Below are 14,427 nucleotides of genomic sequence, written 5' to 3'. Positions count from 1 at the left end.
CTATTGGCCAGATAATCAAACAATTAAGCACAGGAATAAATAAGCAGCCCAAAGATGGAAATTCAATAGATATACACAATAATCAAATGTCAACTTTCATGTTTATGTCAAAACCCTAGAACTAAAGAGTTCAGCTTCACATAGACATAGAGGAAAAACAACATATCATCCGAATAAAAACTTAAAAACGAGTGCTACAGAAGAAAAGGTAAAACCTGTAACTCCGGCCTCATCTAGCTCTCTAAGTTCAAAGTTTGAACTATGGGTTTTAAGTTTATCCAAAGTTATGTAAAATCCCTGTCTTATGCACTATTAATAGGTGTAAGAAAAAGTCCAAACAAAATAATTGAGTCCAAAATAAAATGGGAGAAGTTTTAATCTGAAATTTTTTTCAGTGCGTCCAGCTCCTACACGGACTTGGACCAAGTCAAGCGCGGCTCCGAACAAAATCTCATTATTATGTCAAAATGTATTGCCTTCAATTCTGACTTTTGCACAGTTTTATTCCCATCATTAAACAATAATTCACCAATCATTAAGGCGACTTTCCACATTAAACAGCCACGTAAACAGACATATACTGGTCTTCCATTCTTGTCTCAACGCACAACCCCTTGTTTATTTAAATACCAGTGGATTTGGCCGCGCTTCGCGCGGTCGTGAAAAGATATAAACTATGAACAAATAGTAATGTTATAATATTAATGTAAGAAACAAAAATTTATTAATCAAACGTGTTTTTACTTATTATCTACTATTTTTTAATTCATGATTCTTTAGATAAGTTATATATAATCTTTTGACTGAAAGAATATGTTAAAGACGTCAAGACCGAGTATGAAATATATCACTTTATGTTAACTTGAATGAAAATCAGAAAAAGGATAATGAAAAAGAGAAGGAAAAAAAAAAGGATTACGTAAAAATCTTGTAATGTAAACATAAGAGGTAGCTTGTTTTGTTTAATCTTTTATAAACTATTTGAACTCATAAGGGTGTCAATATTAATATACAAAATGTCAAAAATGTTGATCTGCCCCAGTTACTTGTTAATATGTGAAGCATTCCGTTACATTTTAAATTTAAGCTCTTAATACAAAGCTTTTTCTTTAGTAAAGACTTTTGAAATATCAAATAAAATGCAAAATGGAAACAACTATTTGTTGGACTTTACTAATGAAAGCAAATGGCTGCTTGTTCGATTGTGACTTTTGTATTCTAAATTTAAGTTGAATTGCATTAAACAGAAATAAAGGTTGAAAAAAAAGGCTAAAAAGGAGAAAAAGAAGAACAAACAGAAAACCGACACAAACTTAGCATAATTGAATTTATTAGCATATTAGTGAAATTATGAAAAGATTGTTAGTTCCCAATATTAAATTTAGATACTATCTTTTTTGTTTACCAACATCCCTTGGTGTTAGTTCATTAGCTAATTCATACATTTATGTTATTTGAAGCATATACTTTTATGACATATACTATTAAATGTACGTACCCAATAAAACTTATTTAACCTTTATTACAAGAACGTTGTAAGGATTACTAAAATTAAAAGGTAAAACTAAAACTAAAATTTCGTAGATTTCACATTTTATATAACTATAAATAACCATACAAAATTTAATTTTTAATTGTATATCGAGAAATAAATTAAATTTTATTGACATCTGTTAAAACTAAAATCAAAACCTTATATATAGCATGAAAAATAATAGCGACGAAATAACTAATCAACTAATTTTGTAGATAACTTTTTCAACGTTCCTATTTTTTGACAGTTTATCACATCTCCAGTGACCGTCTATCAAAACAAATAAAGAAAAATTAGTTACCTAGCTAAAATAATAAACAAAGAGGAGCTGAATCCAAAGAAAGAAAAAATCGAAAGGAGTAAATAAACAATCAGTATAAATAAAATTAAGCCGTTTAAATATCCCGATTACAAAAAAATTAGATACATTGCATGTCGTGAAAAATATATCATCAAATCATTTTTTTTTTTTTTTTTTTTTTGCAAAGTCAAATTGAAAAAAAAGAAAAAAAACTAAATCTAAACTATTTCAGTGAAACAAAGAAAAAGCATTACCAAAACGGACATTCATGTCAAGTGGCTAGTGGTGGTAATGCCTTTGTCGTTCTCCTCAAATCCCCCCACAGTCATCTTCTTTAACTTTCATTTGTCCATCATTTGATATTCTAGTTATCCCTGCAATAAATAATACATCGCAAAAATTGATGTACTACAAATAAGAATTGTAAAAAGATAAATTAAAAGCCGACATGTTACGTTCTTGCTTAGAATCAAATAAAAAATATCAAAAACTAATTTACTGAATGAAAATCTTAGAAAGTAAGATTATACACGATATTTTTGTTACTAAATACTTTTACTAAGTAAAAATGCACGATAGAACACAATACATGATGGATAGCATACCCAAAAAGAAAGAATGAGAAGCTGTATATATATAGGGCACAAACTAGGATATTAATTAGTAGATGAACAAATTGGGTTATTATTGGTGATTAAATACACGGAAAACGGTTTTTGGCCAATGTATCAGCAAATAAGATGATACGTGGGCTGAATTCAAGGGTTTAATTGAGATTTATTGCATAGGTGTAGTGCTGTACGTGGGCAAAGGAATACTTAATGTATACGGATGAGGCCTCTTAAATTATGTAGATAAATTAATAAAAATGTCAAAAAAAAAGGAGAAAAAAAATAATAAGAATGGAGGTCATAGAGAGGTGTCACATCACCTTGTCTATGCCTAGTTTTATATTATATGTAGATTTACGTTTCCTTCTTTTTCTTCCGTGTTTATTCAATTTTGTTTCAAGTCTCTTTATCTTCATACCGTTTTATTGCTACATAATAAAAATATGATATTAAGTACAAAATAATATAATTTATACTCAAAAGACGATTAAAAATACTAAAATGTTAGGCAACAATGACTCAATATATGCATTTTAGGCCGAACATCACTTTACAAAGGGCAAATTGATAGATTGCTTGAGTGAGATTAAGCTTTTAAATTACAGAAAGAATATGATGAAAGTATTGAAATGTGAACCTTGCCTTGGAAGAAGAAAAAGACTTTTTGATTTTTGTGATACATGAATTATCTTAGTTCATGAATTAGGAAGGTTAATGTATTAGTCTTAGATACATGTATTATTTTGTTTTATTCACGAACTAGGAAAGATGAAAATTGTTCATGAACTAGGAAGATAAAAAGAATTTATAAAATTAAATTTAGGTGCATGTATTAGTCTAGGTGCATGTTAGAACATTCCTATAAATACTTAGGTACTATAGTCATATGATATATGAAGAAAAAATGTAGTCTTTTATGCAAGTTAAGTTGGTGGAAATATATTTTCCTAACTTCTCTTTGAAGAGAATGATCGATTACGTAAGTCAAGTTGAGTGAAAAAAGAAGAATCGTTGTCTCACTTGTCTTCAAGAGAAAATTTGAGTGGTTGAGAGTGCGTTTCCTCCCCCGATTTTCTAACAGAAAGCCTTTGCATTTAAATACAATTCTGGAAGCTCAGTGCGGGAAACTTGTAATCCTTTGGTACCATCTTGCTGTATAGAAATTTTATGACTTTTTGATTTATCATTTAACGAAAAGGTTCTTATGTTAAAGTTATATCATAAAAACAAAACCTAGCTGTTGCACCAAGTTGATGAATTTCCAGGTGCTACTTTATCATTGTCGCTGACCACATCCTTTTGAAAGTATTGTTTTCTTATGAATGTGGAGAGGTAGAAGAGGAGTTTGCTTGTGTTGATACTGCAAGCAGAGGCGGACTCAGGATTTTAACACGGCGGGGGCACCATTATCTTAACATACACGGCAACAAAATTTTTAATGACGATTGAGGGATAATACCGTGTCGGACCGGTCACTAATAGCGTAGCAGTGGTGAAAATTTAAGTATATAGGCTAAAAAAAATTATGTTGGAGCCGAGATTTGATCTCGGATGGTGACCAGTAAGCACTCAGGGGCACTCCTACCAATTGAACTACTTTTGCAATTATGTTTGAGGGGTCCTTTTAAAATATATCATAGTTTTTGCAGGTGTGTGTATATATATATATATATGGTTTTTTTCCAAGTTAGAGGGGCACGTGTCGTTGGGTCAGCCCCTAACTGCAAGACTAGTCGCGAAATTTTTAACATCACTCAGTCCACCTCATACTCCAATTACATTGCCATCTTGTGAAACAATATGAACAACAGTTGCAAATAAAGTTGGTGTGTATCATAAATTCTCAACCAACTTACAAGACTAGAAAAGAAAGTAGCAAGAGACAGTAACAATGAAAGGGAGAAGGGGATGAGAATTGAGAACAGATAAATAGGGGGATGAAAATAATAAGATTCAAGATAACAATTACCTAAATAATTTCAGATCTCTTCTAGCTATTTATAAATCTGGTACTACATGTCCTTGCCCCTCCTACACGTTCTCGTCACCTATATCCCACTATGAAATCAGTTAACCTTGTTGAAGGAATTCCCACACGTTTACTTTTTCTTGTGACCCCACTCTCCTGCTAAGTGTGGTATCCACGGTGGTTGCTGATGTGCCGTCCAAGTCAGCTTGTTGGGTCACCAAAATACTCCCTTCCTGGAAAGGAACCTTGTCCTCAAGGTTCAAAGAAGGATCATGGATACTGTAATGTTACACCCCTTACCTCGGAGAAGCACTGGTTAAATTTGAATGTAAGTATGTCGAACTATGGCTAGGTAAAACAACTTTGGAGTGTGAGGAACGAAGCATTATTAAGTATATTGTTTTAGTAAAGGATGAATTATGATCTTGTAAGTCGTAACCGGGAAGGACAACCTTGGAACCAAAGGACATGACCATTGTCAAGTATGATTAGTGATAAATATCATGTATGGAGAGTTTCGGAAGATTTCGGGATCAAGCAAATCGAAAAAAATAAGTTTGACAAAAATTTGAAAAAAAGTTGGCAGGATTTTGGGTCAATTTTTAGTCAATTTTGGAGGGATATATCTCCTAGTATATTAGGAGTTTTTAGGTTTTTCAAAAGCCTAAGATGAAGTTCGTCGAGTCTAGTTTCTAACGCAACAAATCGCTCGTCGATACGACATCAGAGTAGAGAATTATGGACGTTACAAATTCGGTACTGACGGAAGCGAGAAACGGCGCTGCTCTAAGATCTTTACACTACGGTGCTACTACGGTAATGCTACGATTACCGACTTTAGCACCTATATAAGGGCAAAAACCCCATTTTCGCAAAAATTCCCAAAACATTCCAGAAAATTCAGCCAAGCAAAGAGGGCATATTTACCTCATAAAAGTGAGGATTTTGAATAATTTCAAGTGACAGAATATTAATCGAGGTCCAAGCAACGTGTAGTCGCGCTTATAGTATCGTTTTGCGGTGTATTTTGGCTTGGATTCAAGGTGGATATCGGAGATATTATTGTTCTAACAAAGAAAAGGTATGAATCTCTCCTTATTGGTATTAATTTGAAACTATACGAAAATAAAGTTATTAAATAGTTGTATCACAAGTTGAATAGTTGAGAAACTTGGAAAACATCGTATGAAATGTTTTATGGAGCCTATTGGTGTTGATAATGTTGTTGTGATGTTGGTATTTTTGTTGTTGTTGGTTATTGGATTGTGATTTCGGGCTAGGTATATAAACAGGGGAAATCTTTGCCCGAATTTCGGCAGATTCTAAATGAATTTTAATTAAGGGTTTAAGACGAGCGTATGATGATGAGCCTAACAATAGTATGGATGGTCGTATATGTAGCTTACGAGGCTACGAATGATCTTAAGGGAATTGCAAGACAGGAAGTAAGTTGGGAGTCGAGAAATTATCTTCCAGGTATGTTAACGCTATTCCTCTTTCTTCTAAAGGCATGATTCCTTTCTTATGAATCCAATAGGTGTTTTCCAAATATCTCATGATCCCTTTTTGTGAATCCATAATTGTCTTCCAAGAACATTCTTATTCTCAAAAGATAGAGATTCATGATTCATAGAGTTCCTATGCTGCTAAAGATAAATATGTTTTATGATGACGATGGTCCTATTTCTAGAAACTCCTATGTTATAATTCCCTACATATTTTTCATAACCTCCTTACTTCCAAAAGTTAGAGTTCATGATTCAAAGGTATGACTTCTTTCTTGATAATCCATAAATGTTTCCCAAAATGTCCCTATTTTCCGAGTAAAAAATTTATGATTCTATAAGCTTTTATGACAACAACAACGGACATGTTTTTACAATGTTAATGACGACACTAAAGATGAGAATGTTTCTATGATGATTACGACGATGATGATGGTTTCATATTTAAAAGTCCCAAGCTTATGATTTCAATGTGAATATGAGAATGTTGAGTTATTTTCGTGATTTTCTTGATTTTATTCATTGTTGTTGATCTCTCCTTATAATAATAGTTCCTTCAAGGTGAGATATAGCGATGATGATTGCTCCATAACATAAATCGGAGGTTACGAGCCTTACGTCACTCCCGATAGATCGTAGCTTTTATTTGGCTCTCATGCATGCTTTATATATATGTATGTATTTTCTCACACGCGCCGCGCTATAGTCGGCCGAGCATGACACGTAGATGTGCACGCCTAACGTAGTAGGCATGTTATGATATTGCCGGACGCGGGCTAATGATGATAACACCGAGCCTCGGTCGAGCGGGCATGATACTATATATATGACATCGAGCCTTAATGGCCGGGCATGATACTTATATATATGACACACGCGCCTTAATGGCCGAGCATGGTACTATATATATGTATAAAATGTTTTTTTAAGGCTAAGCATGCATGGCATCGCCTTATGAGTCATCCAAATGTACGGGTTATCTCTCTATATTCCATGTTACCTTTCATATCTATATTATGTTGTTATTCATGCCTTACATACTCGGACATTATTCGTAAATGCGCGTCCCTTCGTGGACGCTCGCGCTCATGCCCGCAGGTAGGCAGGGAGACGGATCAGACCCGTAGGTCTTCTATCAGCGGATTCTCAGGAGCACTCCACTTTCTTCGGAGCTGCAGTCTATTTGGTATTGTCCTTATGATCATTTGTATTCCATGTAGAGGCTCGTAGACGTGTGTGTACAGTTAAATGTTTTGTATCTCCACCGGTTCATGTTATGGTATAATATATTGGTGGCCTTGTCGGCCTTATTTTGAGCTCTTGATACTTTCTTTTAGCCTTCGGCTTTAACGCTCGTGTTGTGACGACGCATGTCCGCATATGTACATATGTGTTGAATGATCTATTATCCTATGTTGGGCCTTTTCGTGCGAGTGTTCTTTGAGTTATGGTTTATAATGTTCAAAGTAACGGATAAGTCGAGTGGTTCCGGCCTACGGTTTGCCAAGTCATACTCTCGGGGTAGGGGTGTGACATGTCAGTTGTATCTGTAAGGTGCAGCGGAGTGATTTGTTGAGCAGGTTCTCCTATACAAAGTTTGAGCATGGATATGTGAAAGACTGGATGAATGCGAGCAGTGTAAGGTAGTTCTAGTTTGTATGCAACATCTCCAATGCGTTTGAGGATTTTGAATGGCCCAAAGTAACGTCTTCCCAGTTTAGGATGTTACTGAAAGCGAAAAGTGTTATGGCGATATGGTTTGATTTTGACATAGACCCAATTCTGTGCACGAGCCAAGTTAAGCCTTAAGGAGAGCTAAGACCTCATCCCTATAAACCAGATAAGACTCAATCATCTCACTAAGGCTACTGCCCAGGATGTATCGAGCCACAGTATGTGGATCTCTACCATACAACACCCGAAATGGAGTCATCCCAGCTGAGGACTGATATACTGTGTTGTACTAGTATTCCACCCATGGTAACATCGCAACCCATTTAGTGGGAGCATCAGCAACAAAACATTATCGATATTGCTCCACACATTTATTCAGAGCCTCGGAATGACCATCTGTCTGAGGGTGGTACATTGTGCTCATAGCCAAAGTGGTGCCCTACTGTCAATTAAGTTCCTGCCAAAAACTATGCAGGAAGCGAGGGTCACAGTTAGTCACAATTGACCTCGGGGGCCATAAAGTTGAATGATCCCAACCATAAAAGCTTCTGCTACCGTCTGAGCATTGAACGAAAAATGTAGTGCAATTAAGTGCCTATACTTAGACAACCGATCCACAACTATCATAATAGAGGACTTACCTTTAGAACTAGGCAAGCAAGTGATGAAATCCATTGCGATATCCTCAAACTCCATCGAAGGAAACGGTAATGGTTGGAGGAGACTTGCGAGCAGTTGATGTGAATCTTTCATTTGTTGGCAAACTTGGCGGGAGACTACATAGCTGTGGACATCTTTCTTCATGCCCTTCTAATAAAAATTTGAAGCGACTCTATGATAGGTTAGGGACACCCTGACATGTCCTCCAACTATGGTGTCGTGAAATTCATGGAGTAGGGTCTGTCGCAGAGGAGAGCCTGCTGGAACGACCAAACGTCCTCGAAAAAACAACAGTCTATCTCGGAAAGTGAACCCCAATTTAGTTATGGCGTGGTCATGCAATGTTTTCTGAAGAGCAATCAACTCTAAATGTGTTTGGTTGAGTGTTTACCAAGATAGCGAGAAAAACCGCCTCAGGATTGCGGGACAGAGCATCAGTCGCTAGGTTCAATTTGTTGGGACGGTATATAATCTGAAAGTCGAAGCCAACCAACTTATTTAACTACTTTTGCTGTTCAGGGCTCTGAATTATTTGGTTCATCAAGCTCTTGAGGGACTGCTGGTCGGGGTAAATGGTGAACCTCCTACCCAACAGGTATAGGCGCCATTTGCGAACTGCTTGGGTGATAACAAACATCTCCCGATGGTAGGTGGAAACCCCCTGCATTCTATTGCTTAGCCTTTGGATGAAATAAGCCATTGGGTGCCCCTTTTGTAAAAGCACTGCTCCAATGCACCGCACAGAAGCGTCGTAGGAAAATTTGGAATTCTTGAGAAAAGTTAGGCAAAGCTAGGACTGGGGTTGTGCTTAGCTTTCCCTTTAGTGTCAAAGGCTGCCTGAGTGGTGTCTGTCCAAGCAAAAGGAAACTTGCGAAAAAAGGTCTTTGAGAGGTCTAGCTATTGCAGCATAGTGGTGGATAAACCTCTAGATAATATCCGGTGAGCCCATGAAAAACTTCGTACCTCTTTCGCATTTTTGGCGTGGCCATTTGTATTGCGACAATCTTTGTTGGATCCACACTAAGAACTTGATTGGAAATCGCATGGCCGAGATGGTTGATTGTGGTACGACCAAATTGACACTTGCTCCTTTAGCAAGTGCATCAAATGCTTTTCCCAAGTAGGGCTATAGATCAGTATATCGTTAAAGAAAACGAGGACGAAACGACGAAGGTACAACCTAAACACCTCGTTCATAGTTGTCTGAAAAGTAGACGAGGCATTAGATAACCCAAATGGAATGACCAAGAACTTGTAGTGTCCTTCAGGAGTCCGAAAAGCTGTTTTCACCACGTCTTTTGGTCTAACTCGAATTTGATGATATCCAGCCAACAAGTCGAGTTCAAAAAAAAAAAACATAGCACCGTGAAGTTCATCGAATAACTCATCAATTGTTGGTATGGGAAATCTGTCGCGGATAGTGATTGCATTTAATGCCCTAGTCCACGCAAAATCTCCACGTTCCATCCTTTTTACGGACTAACAACACTGGGGAGGAAAAGGGACTTGTCCTGCCTCAAATTACCCTATCTTTTAAGCATTTCAGTGACTATTTATTCCATTACTTGCTTTTGGAAGTAAGGGTATCAGTATGGCTTAACATTCATTGGTCCTTCGCCAGAGGCCAAAGGTATAACGTGATCCTAAGTTCGCAGTGGGGGCAGCCCTTGAGGCTTCTGAAAGACCTCTACAAAAGAATCTAAAATGGCTTGAACTATCGGATTAATCTGCTTGTCGGGAGTAGGCGCAGATGATACTATCTGCAAATAATAGTACGACGAGATGGCATCAGTGGCTGTAAATCGCCGGAGAATATGCAATTGGATAGGCTGAGCAGATGCCATCAGTGGCTGTAAATCGTCGGAGACTATGCAATTGGATAGGCTGAGCACGGGGTGGTTCCAATCCCTTCCAAATGTTAGTAGTCCCCTGATAGTTAGATTCAAATATACGTTCACTATGTCTGTGATTTTTTTTTTAATGTAGAGAGCCAAGACGCCCCGAGCACTACATCTACTCCGTGCAATGACAGTACATACAAGTAAAGTGTAAGCTTGCACCCTTAGATATTGAGGGGAACTTGTTGCACTACCCTTTCACACCTAAGTCGTTGGCCACTTCCCACTACTACAGCAAAATTAAGGATGGCAACAATTGAGAGCTGTAAGAAATTCGCAGTCCTTTCATGTACAAAATTATGGTCATTGCCCCCATCCACCAGGACCTGGACCGGGGATCCATTGACATGGAAGAGGAATCGAAGTGTAGAAGAAGAATGCCCACCGGCTAAAGCATGATAAAGAATAGCAGAATGTACTTGTACCTCCAGACATTGCAAATCCTTCGCCAAAAAGTCATCGGAGACGAATGACTCCCGTAATATTGGTTCAGCATCGGGCTCATTAGTAAGTAGAAGCAAACTTGGGGTGGTGATTTGCATTTATGGTCGGGTGTATATTTCTCCTCACAATAATAGCAGAGTCTACACTCACGGCAAATTTGAATCTCGGCATATGAGAGGCGTTTTAATGTTGGTGGTTGCTATCGCTGAAGAAGAGTTTTGATAGGATGAGGAAATATTAGGGTTAGGCAGTTACGGTGCACTCCTATTAACCAAGGCTGGTCGGGTGGTTCTTTTCTCAGACTAAATTTATCGCTCTTATATAAACACCTATTTAAGGCCTCATCAAACGTTTTGGGCTCATTACTCAATACCGAGTTTTTGATGTCCTCCCTCAGTCCAGAGATAAAGAGGCGAAGCATAAGCTTATTTGAAATATCATCAGTCTCATTAGCGAAGGCTTCAAACAGCCCTTGCACTCTGAGACAGTGGTAACCTGCCGGAGTTTTGCCAACCTTCTCTCTGCCGACTCGAGACCGTTATCTGTTTGAACGGGATTCGCACCTTCTCTGCAAAATGTGGCCAGTCGACTAGTTGTTTGTTTCTAAATAACCACCTGTACCATTTCAATGCTTAGCTGTTAAGACAAAACGACGCTATTGTCAGCCTCTGATCTTCCTCATTCTATAAAAATCAAAGTATCGTTCCGCTTGGAATATCCAAGCCTCAGGGTTGTCTCTGCGAAATTGACCTAATTCCCTTTGTCACAAGTTTGTGTCTGGGTGTGGTGGTTGCGGGCGGGTGTTCCAGTCGAACTACCTCCATGGCTGGTTCACGACGGTGAGTCCCCATCGGAGCTTTGGTTGAAACCACCTTCATTAGTATTTCTCGAATGTCAGCGGGTTGTCTTGAGAAGGACTTCTTCACTACCTTTATCGAATCATCCATATGAGCCTTGAGTACTTAGTGGTCCTCCATGAGTGACCTCTGGATGAAAGCACCAATGAAACAATTTGAATAATAGTTGCAAATAAAGCTAGTGTGTATTATAAATTCTCAACCAACTTACAAGACTAGAAAAGAAAGTAGTAAGAAACAGTAACAATGAAAGGAAGAAGGGGATGAGAATCGAGAACAGAGAAATAGGGGGATGAGAATAATAAGATTCAAGATAACAATTGCCTAAATAATTTCAGATCTCTTCTAGCTATTTACAAAATCTGGTAGTCAGCTTGTTGGGTTATCACATCTTGGTTGTCGGAAGAGGATCTCAACTACTATTCCAACAAGTTTAGACAGACAGGTTTTACTGGTGGATTAAACTACTATCGAGCTATGGACCTGTGAGTTGCCTAATCATTTTCTTCACCAAATTTTGTTCTTATATTTTAGTATGGGTGTTTCCGTGAACTAAGAATTATCTTTGCATATGGAGGCTGATGCAATCTCTTTATAGGATGAAATGTCTCTTTATGGGTTCAACAAAAATTAGTATTTTGATATGGACATAGATATATTAACAGAGGCGGAGTCAGGATTTGAGGTCTGGGGGTTCGAAATTTTAAGACAGGACCCCGATCTCAAGCTAATGTATAGCAACCAAGGGTGTCTCAATAAAATTAATGGCCTATAGCTAAATTTTAATCCGAGACCTTAAACATATACACATACATAAAAAATAAAAATAAAAATTTAGTCTTGCCTTTTTGTTTTTTTATAATTGTTGCATTTACTTCACATAGTAACATTATTATTAATATTTATAATAGTGAGGAATACTTCAAGTTAATAAGATGTTAGTCATGTTTTTTAAATACATTATCTTAGATGTTGTTATAAAAACTTTATTTAATAATATGAAGATTTTGAGTAATTTAGTTCAAAGTTCTAAATATTTCTCTTAAAAAGTAGATAGTTTTCCCTTCTTTTATTGTACAAAATTTTGTACTTCTTTTTACAATCCTCAATATTGTCTAAGAAAAAATAAAATCATAAAATTCCTCCATAAAAATTTTGGGGCCTCAAAAGTTTGGGGGGCTAAAGCAAAGGTTTTACTAGCTTCACCCTTGAGCCACTCCTGATAATAACCATCAAACTAACAAACAAGTATCAGTATTTAACATATTTTGAAGATCTAATTTTGGGTTTCGCTTTGTGAAAGAAAACGATGAAAAAGAATGGTAGCAGTAAGTATCGGGAGAATTTGGTTTGTTTTTTGCTTATTGATTTGTCAATCTTATATTTTGTTTTCAAAATATAAAGTGTTAAAAGAAATTCTGTATAATATTCTGTGTCACAACCCAACCTAGGGCCATGACGAGTGACCGAGCTTGACCTGCCCGACAACCCAACTTATGTTACCTGTACTCAAACATGGCATTCAATAGGGTCTATTTAACTAAGTTTGAAAGTTGTAAATAGAATACCAAAGTCCATGGGTAACTCAAAACATCTCAAAACACACTTATATATATGTAACATATCACAAGGCAAGCCAACGAGGTCGCCGATACTCGTACAACAAAAGCAAACGGTTTCCAAGGCCAAAACGACCCATGACACCTTACGCTCGTCCGCATACTACTAGAAGAGTATGACCGTGCATAAGTGACGGGACGGGGCCCCGTCGTACCCATAATGTATACAAACAAAATTATACCAAAACGAACCGATCTCGAAGCAAGTGGAGTTGTCGACTCTCAAGGTCGACTCTCCCCGGTGGCGGATCGTCTAACCGCATCTTCGAACTGCGGGCATGAAACGAACGACCCCAGAAGAAAGGGTCATTAGGAATATGTCTTGAATATGTAAGGCAATACCGAATCATAAAACAAGGAAAAGCGTAACGATAAGCAAGTTTAGAAAGCAACCGGGGAGTAACTGGAATGAAGACTTGAACCATGTTATATGGTCCTCACACAAATTCTAGCATACACAATATAAATATAGAATATCTTTACTCGTAGCCGCTTAGGCTAATAAACAACAATAGTCCCTTCGGACGGCCGCTTCCGCGTAGTCATGATATGCCCTTCGGTACGGCGCTTACGGCTAATAACACAATAGTCCCTTCGGACGACCTCTTCCCGTAGTCGCATGTGGCCCGCTTCGGGCATCCGCTTCCGCTTAGCTAGGATGCCCCTTCGGGACCACTTCCGGCTTAAGAGTATCATAATCCTGATCGTGGAACAATAACAATACATATGATATACGGTATGAATATGTAATGAAGTTACAAAACGTTACACCCCTTTTCAGTGGTTTTTATTACAACTCCCTTTAGAGAGATTTTGAGAACAAGTTTTAGAGTTTCCTTCATTAACCATTTGCTTTGTAGTGAACATGTAAGTATAATGTATCGCAGAAGCTTCCTTCGAATTATCAACAAGAGTATAGCATGAACGCAACAAGACATTGGATCTCTACTCCAAATCCAACTAAGAATGATACTTATGTTTTACGTTCTTTAGGAGTCATATAAAAGGGATCATGCCAAAGTATGAAAGAAGGGCTAGCCTTACATACCTTATTTACGCCTCAAGCTAATCCTCAAGTCCCTTCCCCGAGCTTAGTCAACTAAAATACCATCAACAATAGAGGGATTAAGACTAGGCAACCAACAAGATTATTCTAACTAATCATTTATTAAATAGCTAACTAGATTTGAATGCATCTCCTCTATAATCCTACCAACCCAACAATTCCAAATTAAGCTAATAACCACCACCAACAACAAATCTAACAATTTACAACAATAATATGACTAAACTCATCTTACAATTCTATCCAAAGCAACCCTAAACCACAACGCCTTAATATTCGGTATACGATA

This window comes from Lycium ferocissimum, chromosome 3 (genome assembly GCF_029784015.1).
Source record: "Lycium ferocissimum isolate CSIRO_LF1 chromosome 3, AGI_CSIRO_Lferr_CH_V1, whole genome shotgun sequence".
Taxonomy (NCBI): Eukaryota; Viridiplantae; Streptophyta; class Magnoliopsida; order Solanales; family Solanaceae; genus Lycium; species Lycium ferocissimum.
The sequence above is the reverse complement of the archived record's forward strand: the minus strand, read 5'-3'. Positions refer to the sequence as shown.